The sequence below is a fragment of the Puma concolor genome, chromosome A1, assembly GCF_028749965.1.
Source record: "Puma concolor isolate L17-30 chromosome A1, mPumCon1.1.hap2, whole genome shotgun sequence".
Lineage (NCBI taxonomy): Eukaryota > Metazoa > Chordata > Mammalia > Carnivora > Felidae > Puma > Puma concolor.
In genome coordinates, this window is record NC_141667.1 from 102,420,522 (window position 1) to 102,432,866 (window position 12,345).

Below are 12,345 nucleotides of genomic sequence, written 5' to 3' on the forward strand. Positions count from 1 at the left end.
TGCCAGATGGTGAGAATGAAGTGTCGGTGTTCTGCACATGACATCATTTGGAAGCCTCAAAATGCACGTATAGCTTTGGGCAGCTATTACTCATTAAAGAGGATCGAGATCCTGTTTTTCCATTTAAAAAGGGTAGGCAGAGGGAGAGAAAAGACAGGAAAATCTGTAAATAAAATTGCTATGAATTAGTTAAACTCCCCCAACAATAACAAAACCTACATAAAAAATATTTTATCTCAGTAACTCGGACTTCTGCCACTAAAGGATCCAAGAATTTTTTTTTTTTTTAATTGGCTGAGTAAACTATTTTGCAATTTCTGAATCCAACTCAGAAGAGCAAGGCAGTCGGTGATAAGTGCAATAATGCATGGGAACTTTGTTGTCTTTTTAATTCTGAAAAGATCTCATTCCCACACTCCCTTCAATGGGACACTTTCAGAGCTCTTTCTTCAGCACTCTGGGGAGGTATGGAGAGCAGGTAAGCTTACACAGGCCCTGGTACTCCAACTCAGACAAAAAGACTTAAGAATCAGCCATAATATACAAAGGAAAATTGAAAGACTTGGAAAAAATGGAGAGTCTAAAAATAGACTATTTTAAATAGACACTTTATTTTAAAGTGTCCTACTCAGAACCCCACCCTAAAAGGCAGTTAATTTTCTTCTATCAAGGAAAATGTCTTTAAGTTATCACTCTTGGGGTCCCTGGCTGGCTCAGTCCATTCAGCATCCGACTTTAGCTCAGGTCATGATTTCATGGTTTGTGGGTTCATGCCCTGCATCAGGATCTGTGCTGACAGTTCAGAACCTGGAGCATGCTTCAGGTTCTGTGTCTCCCTCTTTCTCTGCCCTTCCCCCACTCACACTCTGTCTCTCTCTTAAAAATCAATATTAAAATTTATTACTCTCTGATACTATCTCATACTGCAAAAAATTAGTTGTTTTTCATTTAAAAAAGCTAGTTTCAGCCATATGGGGTAGTTGAGCAGCAGGCATGACAGAAGCTGTGGACAAGCTCAGAGAGCTTACAAGACAGCCTCTGCCTTCTTCCGCTAGAACAGGAGTCTGCAAACATTTTCTGTAAAGGGCCAGAGAGAAAATTTCTTCATCTGAGTGGGTTTGATGGTCTCTGTCACAACCACTCAACTCTGCAGCTATAGCACAAAATCAGTGATTGACAGTATGTAAACAAATGACCGGTGTCTGTGTTCCAAAAATTGTATTTACAAAAATAGATGGTGGGCTGAATTTGACCTACAAGCTATACTTTGCCTACCCACTGCTCTAGACCACTGGAATATATAGGGAGCTTTTAAAACCACTAATGCCTGGATACTACCTCAAATATGAACAGCTAGTCATGTAGAAAGGCACAACGTGACAAAACCCATCCAAGTTAAGCTATAAAATTAAACTTCAGAAATTAAGAATTAAACTACAGGTGGAAAAAAACTTCTTATAAATTCTCATTTGTGTATTCCAGAAATAGATAGATAGATTTAAAGTACCTATTGAACAAGAACAAAATGCTGTGAAAATGGAACAGAGAGAGGACAAGAAGGTATACATGGAAATTAAAAATATAATTTAAAAATTCATAGTAAAGTTTAAAATTCAAAATTCAGAAGTGCCTCGGTGACTCAGTAAGTTAAGCGTCAGACTCTTGATTTCAGCACAGGTCATGATCTCATGATTTGTCAGATCAAGCCCCGCATTGAGCTCCATAGTGGTGGTGCAGACCCTGCTTCAGATTCTCTCTTTCTTTCTGCCCCTCCTCCATAAACACACACACACACACACACACACACACACACACACACACACACTCTCTCTCTCTCTCTCTCTCTCTCTCTCTCTCTCTCTCTCTTTCTCTCTCTCTCTCTCAAAATGTTTTTAAAATAAAATAAAATTCAAAATTCAATTTGAAAATTCAACACAGGATGTTGAAGATAAAATTGATGAAAAATCCCAGAAAGTTAAAAAAAAAAAAAAAAGCCAAGTTCACAGAAAATATAAAATCAAAAACAAAATTGTTGCAGGATTAATCTCGCATATCCAAAGTCCCGCTAAAAAGAGTTCCAGGAGAAGAGGGAAAGGGTAAAAGAAATTATCAAAGAGACAATTTTTTCATACAGCTCAATAGCAAAAAAAACAATCTGATCTTAAAATGGGCCGAGGAACGGAATAGATCTTTTCACAAGGAAGTCATCCAGATGGCCAACAGGTACCTGAAAACACACTCAACATCAAAGTTACAGTCATCCCAGAGATAAGAAACAAGATAAAGAGACAAGATAACAAGTGTTGGTGAGAATGTGGACATAGGGGAACCCTTGTACACTGGTGAGAATGTAAATTGACACAGCCACTATGGAAAATAGTTGGAGGTTCCTCAAAAAATTAAAAATGAAACTTTTTATAATTTAACAATCCCAGTCCTTGGTATATAACCAAAGGAAGTGAAAACGGGATTTCAAAAAGATCTCTGCACTCCCATGTTCATTGCAGCATTATTCACAGTAGCCAAAATATGGAAATGATCTAAGTGTCCATCAATGGATGAATGCATAAAGAAGATGTGAGATGCAGATACATATACACATATACGTACACACACACACATACATAATAGAATAATAATCAGCCATGAGGAAGAAGGAAATCCTGCCCCTTTACAGCAACCTGGATCGACACTGAGGGCATTATACTAAGAGAAGTCAGAGGGAGACAAATACTACATGATCTGATTTATATGTGGAATCTAGAAAGAGCTGAACTTGCATAGAAACAGGGACTAGAATGGTGGTTACCAGGGACTGGGAGGTGAAGAAATTATGAGAAGTTGGCCAAAGGGTACAAAGTTACAATTAGAAAATGAGTAAGTTCTGAGGATCTAATGCACAGGGTAGTGATTATAGTCAATAGTATTGTATTATATACTTCAAATTGCTGAAAGACTGTATCTCAAATGTTCTCACAACAAAAAAATTATAAAAGACAAAAAATAAATTATAACTGTGTCGTGATAGGTGTTAAGCTGACCGTAGGATAGTAATATATTGCAATATATAAATGTTGCAAATTGACATGTTATACACCTTAAACATATACAATATATGCATTCTATCTCATTTTTGAAAATGAAAAAAAGGGGCACCTGGGTGGTTCAGGTGCTTAAGTGTCAAATTTGATCTCAGCTCAGGTCTTGATCTCAGGGTTGTAAGTTCAAGTCCCACATTAGGCTCCACCCTGGAAATGAAGCCTACTTTAAAAAAATGGAAAAAAAAAAAAAGGAACAATATTTTTTTCAAGTTTTTATTTAAATTCCAATTGGTCAACATACAGTGTAATATTAGTTTCAGGTGTAGAATTTAGTGATTCATCACTTACATACAACTCCCAGTGGTCATCATTACTAGTGTTCTCCTTAACCCATCACCCATTTAACCCATCCCCCACCCAAAAAATGTACAATATTTTTAAACACAGAATTCAAGGACACATAAGTCTGCTTCTCAGAATCTATCCTAAAGATACCTGCAAGGGCATGAACATGTATACACAACTATGCTCAGGCACCGTTTTTGCGAGCAAAAATTGGAAACAACCTAATTGTTCATATGGGTATTTGGTTAGATAATTATGGAACGCCTCTACTATTTGTTTAAGAAAATAATAACATGGCTCTGAATGTACTAACGTGGAAGGATGTCCAGGGTTATATGACTAAGTGAGAAAAGCAAATTGCAGAACAGTATGTTTACTAGCAGCCCATTTTTATTTAAAAAATAGTAAACTGTTTGTGGATCAAGATATATTTGCAAATGCATTGTAATCAGTCTAGAAAGCCACCCAAAAAGCTGTTAATAGTGATTATCTCTTGGGAGAGGAGTAGGATTGGGGGATTTGTGAACAAATAGGTAGTGAAACGAATAAACCTAAATAGAGCTTTAAAAGCGTAGAAAGGAATACGAGTGAAAAATGAGAAAAACATGAGTATCTAGTTACTTCTAAAAGAAGGCCATTGATTGGTTGCACAACCAAGTGAAGATAATACTACTGAACTGTACATCTAAAATGTTTGAGAATAAATTTTACTATGTATTTTTACCGCAATTTTTTTAAGTTTATTTATTTTGAGGGGAGAGGGGGAGAGAGAGGGAGAGAGAATCCCAGGCAGGCTCTGCATTGTCAGCACGGACCCCGATGAAGAGCTTGCATTCACAAACTGTGAGATCGCGACTTGAGCCGAAGTCAAGAGTTGGATGCTTAAGCAACGAGGCCACCCAGGGGCCCCTACCACAACTTTTTAAATTCTAAGTAGTTAATTGATAATTTTGGTAGTTATATACCTGAACTCAAAAAAAAAAACCACGTCAGTTTCTGCTCCATCCAGAAACCTCCAACCTTCCACAGTTTTCTAGAAGATTCAGTAACATGCAAGTGTGTGCTCCTAGTGCTCCCAAAACAGGGTAGAATTCTATTCTGCGTATGCTCTAGAAGTCATCCTTGCCCCTTCTCATCCATTTGCCCTTGGTGCTTTGAAGACACCACTGTAATAATAATTACCACGTTGTGCTCCTGAGTTGGTTGTCACCTTGCTGGCTAAGATGCGATGTGGTCGAGCCGAAAGAACAGCGTGGGCTTTGTCATCACACCTAACTTGCCACTTGCTAACTGTGTTCGTCCAGTAAGTTACTTTATCTCATTAAGACATGCCTTCATCCCCCTTAAAGTGAAGATCGTTCCGTGAGTCTTACAGGAGTTTTTAAGATTGTGGTAAGGACTGGAGCCTAGTACCCAGCCAGAACCTGGTAAATGGTAGCCTTCGGTGTTATTTGTGTCTTTTCTGCTGGACTCTAAGCTCCTTAAGGACTCTTAGTGTCTTTTTTGTGACCACCCCTATCCAACATGATACTGAATGCCCTGACAAGAGCCGTTTCAGCAAATAGAAGGTCGCCTAGTGGGCCTCCAGGGGACCTCTGAAAGAGAGCAGATTACAGGCCAGGCCATGACGGTGGACTGAATGTCACTAACACCCCAGAGCCAGGAGTGAAGCCATAGGAAGTAAATCTCCCCAACAATGGTAAGTGACATTTGTAGGATTCTCCTTGTGGGACATTTGACATTCTGAGATTCTAGACACCTAACAAGTGTTCTGTCTTTTCCTCTTTTATGTTTCATCATTTAATCACCAGGTTATACCTCCTTAAGGGCACCGTGGCCAGTGTGCTTGTTTGAGAGTATTTCCCGGCAAACAGATGTGGAGACGCACTGAGGCCTGGCCAGTCCCCTCTGTGTCCCCTCCTCCAGGGGAGTTCCCCTACATAGATCCCTTCCCTGGGTGGTTGTGATGTCACAAGCACAAAGGCTCTGCAAAAGTCCCTTAGACCATTTCTTGTTTTAACCTAAGCACAGTTCCTAAAGCACTGGGCATTCTGCCCTAAACCCTTTGGTTGCAAAGCTCTGCCCCTTTTATCTTTTGCCTCTCCCTGTCTTGACATTTGCACATCAGATTGCAGGGTGGAAAGGAAGACAATTTGATTTATTCTGTGTATTCGAGGAAACTCCCCCGCACCACATTGTGCCTGACACACACCTACACTAAACATTTTCCCTGGTCACACTGTTATCCTAAGGGGAGGCAGAGACAGCACTGAGCTGACATATCACCTGGAAGCCTTTTCCCTTTACTCATGCCTGGGCCTCACCCCTGAACATACTGATTCAGCAGCTCCAGGATACATCCCTAACATGTATATTTTGAAAATGCTACCTTGGTATTTCTGTTAGGTTCCTCCCCACCTCTGCCTTGGGAAACACCGAAATAACCTGCCACTCCCTTCTTCAGAGCTGCTCTTGGCAATGGTTTGTAGAAAGCCACTCTCTCCTTGGCCACCAGTGCCGCAAGGATCTGCACTATGGGTCACAGCCTCAGACTCATGATAATGGCAGCTAACACCATGCTTAACATATACCAGGCACTGTTCTAAGGCCTTTTCTTACATTAGCTCATTTAATCCTTGCAACACTAGAGATGCTATCAGCTAGCAGTAGTATCTCCTCTTTCCCAGAAAAGAAACTAGTAAGTGGTAAAGCCCAGGTTCAAGCGCAGCCCGGACTCACAACAACTACCCTGTATGGCCTCATGCAGGGAGTTTCAGAAGAACTTAGGAGTCACATATTTCTTGATGGTCAAAACAACCCCAGTCACCACAATGACCGTGCCTGCCCCGGTTCATGTGGTCCACCACCAACCTCAGCCGTCACATCTTGGTCTGCTCAGCCATATAAATTCTGAAAGCCAGTCTGCAGATCTGTGTTTTTCTGCTGATCTCCTACACCTTCGTTCAGTCTCTCCCTCCAGAAAACTTTCAGCAGCAACCCCACCCTCCAGGCCAGGTTGAGCTAGATGCCTTTATCTGCCCTTCCGTCCGACTCCGCATAGTTCTTGGTCACTGAACTTACTTGTATGGCGTTTGGATGGTCTGTATCTGCTTCCATGTCCCTCAGCTGAGAGTTGACTAAGGTCAGGAGTATGCTTTAATCATCTTTGATTCTCTGTTGCCTAGTATAAGATTTGGCAGAAGAAACACATAACTGTTTGTTTAATAAACAACATTGGCTTCAATGATACCTTCACCCCTCAACCTTCTAGCAGGGACTTACTAATTCAGCTCTGGAGTCTGAAGCAAGAAGGAACATCATCTAGTGGGCCCCTATTTAGACTCATTATCTTGTTCTATTTTGTCTTCCAAACCCTGCCCCAATATAATTATACTTTATTTTGGTTTGTTTTATAGCTGAGAAGCCAGGGACCCAACAGTCTCAGTTAATCTGCAAAAGATATGCTCCCATTCAAATGCCAACTTTTCTAACAAGAGAATACCCTTTATCTTTAAATTCTCTCTTTTCCACCCTACCAAGACTTATTAGTGGGGGACCTACAACATGCAAAATAGACTCCTGGAAGCTCCAGATAGAGGCTCAAAAAAAAAAAAAATAGATGTACAACATTTTGAAACACTTCATAGTCGTCAGCAACATGAAGGTGATAGATATAAACTCTCTTGCCTTTATCTTTTAATTTTTGAGGACTTCAGAATTAGTTGCACCTTGTGAAGTGCAAGGAAATACAGACAAAGGAGTGAGGAGACACCGCCAGTGAAATCACACAGAGGTCAGGAGATAAATAAGCCAAAGGAAACAGAATGGCACTTGCCTTTCAGTTTCTGTGCAAGACATGATTTGGTTCTACAGATAAACATATTCTCCTATAATTTCCATTAACCCCCAAGAACACTTTTTTTAAATTTTTTTAATGTTTATTTTATTTTTGAGATAGAGTGCAAGTGGGGGAGGGACAGAGAGACAGACAGAGAATGGAAGCAGGCTCCAGTCTCCAAGCTGTCAGCACAGAGCCCAGTGTGGGGTTCGAACCCACAAACTGAGATCATGACCTGTGCCAAAGTCAGACGCTTAACCAATTAAGCCACCCAGGCGCACCCCCCACCCCACCCCCAAACACTTATGATATACTCCAAGATTACTGAAAATATTATCAACAGGTCTCATTTGCCATCCTTCTCACACAGCCCCCCGCTCTAGTCACACTTGTGGAACTGAGTATTTCTTTTGCAAGTCATTTTGGCACTGTTAAAATGTGCCACTAAAATGACTTTAACGGCAAATATAGAGTCCTTAAATATTCCTCATTATAAAACATTACATTCTTCTTTCACATAACATAAACTGTGCAAAGAAACAGGTTAAGAGCGTTAAAGAGGAGAATGGAAATGGTATCCCAGAAAACCTTTAACATAGTGCACTTGGCCTTCACCTTTGATACTGACAGTATGACAAATTGTATAAACCATCATAAGTAAACATCACACGGCAAGATTAAAGCCCCAAGTGCAAAGTATCATTAATCATACCAAACACTTACTTGCTTTTCTGTTGGCATCAAAACGTAATTGTTTCTCTATAAATTAAACATACCTCATGGTACAATGCTGATCCAAATCTCTGCAGTTGGCAACATAAAAGGGACACTTCCCATCTTTTGTTCATTGTAGGGACATGTTTTTCTCCAACCAAAATGATCAACCTGAATTAACGTTTATTCTGTCCTCCTGTGTAAACGTTGCCAAACCCAGCAGTTGAAGTTTGAGTAAGGAAGAAAGAATGATCTGTGTTTGTTCACTGCATTAATTAAAGTGTAAGGCTTCAGGGAGAAAAGGAGTGTGGTCACAAACAGATCTGAAAATCTGAAAAAACCTCAGATCTTCGCCCCAAAATAATACACATTCACTCATATTCACCAAATTTTGAATTTACTTTCCAGGGAGTTCTTGGCCACCTGAAAGTCTATTAGTGGTTCACAGGTTAAAAACTCACACACGGGGACAAAAACTTCATGAAGTATGGAAACTAAATCACTTACATTTCTTGACAGCAATAGCACACATAAGTTGAGCAGCCATTGAACCCATTATTAATGGAATATTTTCTTCTTTATTAAATTAGCATCATACTACCTAAGACTAAAAATGATAGGGGCCCCTGGGTGGCTCAGTCAGTTAAGCGTCCAACTCTTGATCTTGGCTCGGGTCACGATTTCACAGTTCATAGAATTGAGCCCGGGCACTGAGCCCTGTGTTGGGCTCTGCACTGACAGTGCAGAGCCTGCTTGGAATTCTTTCTCCCCTTCTCTTTCTGCCACCTCCCCTGCCCATCGTCTCTCAAAATAAATAAGTAAACTTAAAAAAATTTAAAAATGATAACATTTGAAGTAGAAGTTAGTAATAAATCACTTAAAAGAAACAAGTTTTGCAGGCGCCTGAGTGGCGCAGTCAGTTAAGCGTCCATCTCTTGATTTCAACTCAGGTCAGGATCTTGCACTTTGTGCTATCCAGCCCCACACAGGGCTGTCTGCTGGCAGAGCAGAGTCTGCTTGGAATTCTCTCTCTCCCTCTCCCTGCCCTTCCCCCCTCCTATGCATGTGTTCCCCCTCCCTTCTCTCTCTCTCAAAAATAAACTTTAAAAAATAGAAGTTTTGCAGATCGTTCTTTAATTGATCCCTCACAAAGAGCTTGTCCCTAAATATTTGCAAACTATCTATTTGGTAAGCAGTTACTATCTGAAAATATATAAGGAAGAAGCTCATGCAACAAAAGCAAAAAATCAACGTATTTTAAAATAGGCAGGGGCGCCTGGGTGGCTCAGTTGGTTAAGCATCCGACTTTGGCCCAGGTCACGATCTCTCTGTGTGTGGGTTCAAGGCCTGCATCTGGCTATCTGCCCTCAGCGAGGAGCCCACCTCAGATCCTCTGTCTCCTCTGTCTCTGCCTCTCCCCTCCTCTCCCCCCTCAAAATAAATAAACATTAAAAAAAATTAAAGATTTAAAAATAGGCAGACAATCTGAATAGACATTTTCCCAAAGACACACACCGGCCAACAGGTACATGAAAAGATGCTCAACATCACCAATCATCAGGGAATTGCACATCCAAACCTCAACTAGTAGTTGAAATTAGTAAATGTTTAAGCTTAAACAGGATATTTGAATAATCTCAAATATTTCTTAAATACAAATGGAAAAATAACAATGGTGGAGAAACCTGGCCTAGAATGCCTTAATTAAGGGATCAAAGCAATGTTAGCCGTAATAGGGCATATGGACATCGTGTGGACTTGATGTGACACTCCAAGAGAAACATAGTATCACTTCTCTGATATTCTCGCCCAAAACATGCAGCCTAATCTAATCATGAGAAAACACCAGACAACCCCAAATGGAGACACATTCTACAGAATAACTGACCAGTATTCATCAAAAGTTTCAAGGTCATGAAAGACAAGACTAAGGAACCATCACAGACTGGAGGATAGTAGACACAACAACTATACGCAATGTAGGATTCTGGGTTGGATCCGAGGACAGAAAAAGGACATCAGGAACAAAACTGGAGAAACCGGTGTATTTTAGTTAATAGCATGGCACCAATGTTAATTTCCTTGTTTTGGTACTTGTACTGTGGTTAGCAACAGAAGTTGTTAACACTGGGGAAGCTCAGAGAAGCTGCACTATTCTTGGAACTTTTCTGTAAGTCTAAAATGATTTCAAAATAAAATAACTCTGGGGTTTTAAAACCTTCTGTCCTTGAAGCTTCTTCCATTTTTGTTTAGTTCCCCGGAGACCAAGGACTTAATTTCTTGTTTAGTCCCAAGAGAGCAAGCCACCTCCCTCCCTAGCATCCCTGCTCACATTTATCTCCGGTCTGACATTTGCCTCCTCAGAATTCAGCCAAACAGCAAACACTTAGCACTTACTGTATGCCAAACCCTGTATGTAAGGCAGATATGGCCCCTATACTCTCACAACTTGTCTTACCCATACAACCTTATGTCAGCTACTATTTAAGGGGCTGACTCAGATTTTAAATATTGTTCTCCTGTTTTTCCAGGATGGATGGAGGAGATTCATACCCTTATCTCCTATATTGTTAAGAAAGAAATCCAGAGATAAACTAGTCTATGTTACTATTCGGACTGTTGACATAACAGTTTATATTGGTTGAGCTGAACATTAAATTAGTGTTCCTCTATCAAATGATGTCCATATCCTATTTTCTAAGAATATCCATCACTGATCACATGATCTGCTTATAGCAATGCAAGAGACAATGTTATATTTACAGGGACAACCAGTTCTCCAGGATTCTTAACAAAAGCTCTTTGTGCTCATCTTTTAATGATTTAGAAATCACCACATCCATTATTACATAGAGGAAAAAGAAAAAAAAAAAACTGCAGTGACCATTAGAGTATCTTTAGTAGAAACTCACTGACTTAGGCAATAGATTTATTTGTAACAAAACCAGAAAACATCTGCCAATCAAACTACATCAGGAGCTTGGTGATCTGAATCCGTATCAGAGTTTCCCTGTTAGTGACTTCAATTTCTCCACTTTCAAAATAAGAGTAATATGCACTTCCTATGCGCTCATGGGAAGCATCATACCATGACATTATATAAGGCAATGAGCCCTGGGAACTTTCATTAAATGTATCCTTCATCCTTATCTCAACTCTAAGAAGCAGTTTCCCACTTAAGGGTGTTTTGATGAAGCCCTTGGATCTTTAACTCTTTTTTTTTTTTTTTTTTTTTTTTTGATACTGATACAGAAGGTTGGTGGAGAGAAGGAACAATGTTACTTACACATTTTACAAACTAATCACTGTTACCTTTTCTTTAGATGGCAACCTACATGCATAAAGTGGGAAGTCTCCAAGTCATCAGTGGGGAACATTCCTACCTGCGTAGAGACTTACTTGGGAGACTTACATCATCCCTACAATGTGTGCCTGAAATATTTTCCTTATTAATTACAGATTTAACATTTTTGTTCATAAGTGAATTTTGTTTATTTATTTATTTATTTATTTTTTTTGCTGTTGGGGAAGAGGAATTTATCAGTCAGGGTGGGCTAGGTTATGCTGTGATAACAAGCAATTCCCAAATTCAGTAGCTTAGAGTATCAGAGGTTTGATTCTTACTCATAGTATATGTCTACTCTGTCTTTTCTCCATGTCATATTCCCTCTGGGATGAGCTTATCTGGCATATTGCTGGTTATCATGGAAGAGAGAGAGACTTGGTGAACCATGAACTGGATTTTAAAACTTCTGCTTACAAATGGCATGATGTCAATTCTGTCCTTATTTCATAGGCCAAGGCAAATTACATGACCACGTCGTGACTTCCAGGGTGGGGATATATCATCCAACCGGCAGGGGGCGCGTCTCAAGTCCTAGAGACATGCCAGATGTCTGTGTGTGAAGAACTATAACCTGTCTCAGAGGAGGAACATCAAACACCTTAATAGTACAACGTACCAAAAAGATTTGTTGACATTTGTGTCATGCTGGCTTCAGAAAGTTACATTGAAAGTTTTCTCCTCTAACTTCTAGATCAGTTTAAATATGTCAGGATTTTCTGTCGCTTGAAAGTTTCCAGCAATTCACTAATAAAACATTTAAGTCCAAAGCTTCTCAGGTTATGTTCTGAATTACTTCCCTGGCCAGTGTTCTCTTTCATTTTTTCTTTCTCTTTGGGACCTATTTTGTTCCTTTATATTTTCAAGAAAAGTATACGGAGAAAGGGGAGCCCTCTCACACTATTGTTTTAGAATGCAAACTAGCCAACCATTCTGGAAAACAGTATGGAGGTTCCTCAAAAAGTTAAAAATAGAACTACCCTGAGGCGCCTGGGTGGCTCAGTCAGTTAAATAAATGTCTGACTTTGGCTCAGGTCATGATCTCACGGTTCGTGAGTTTAAGC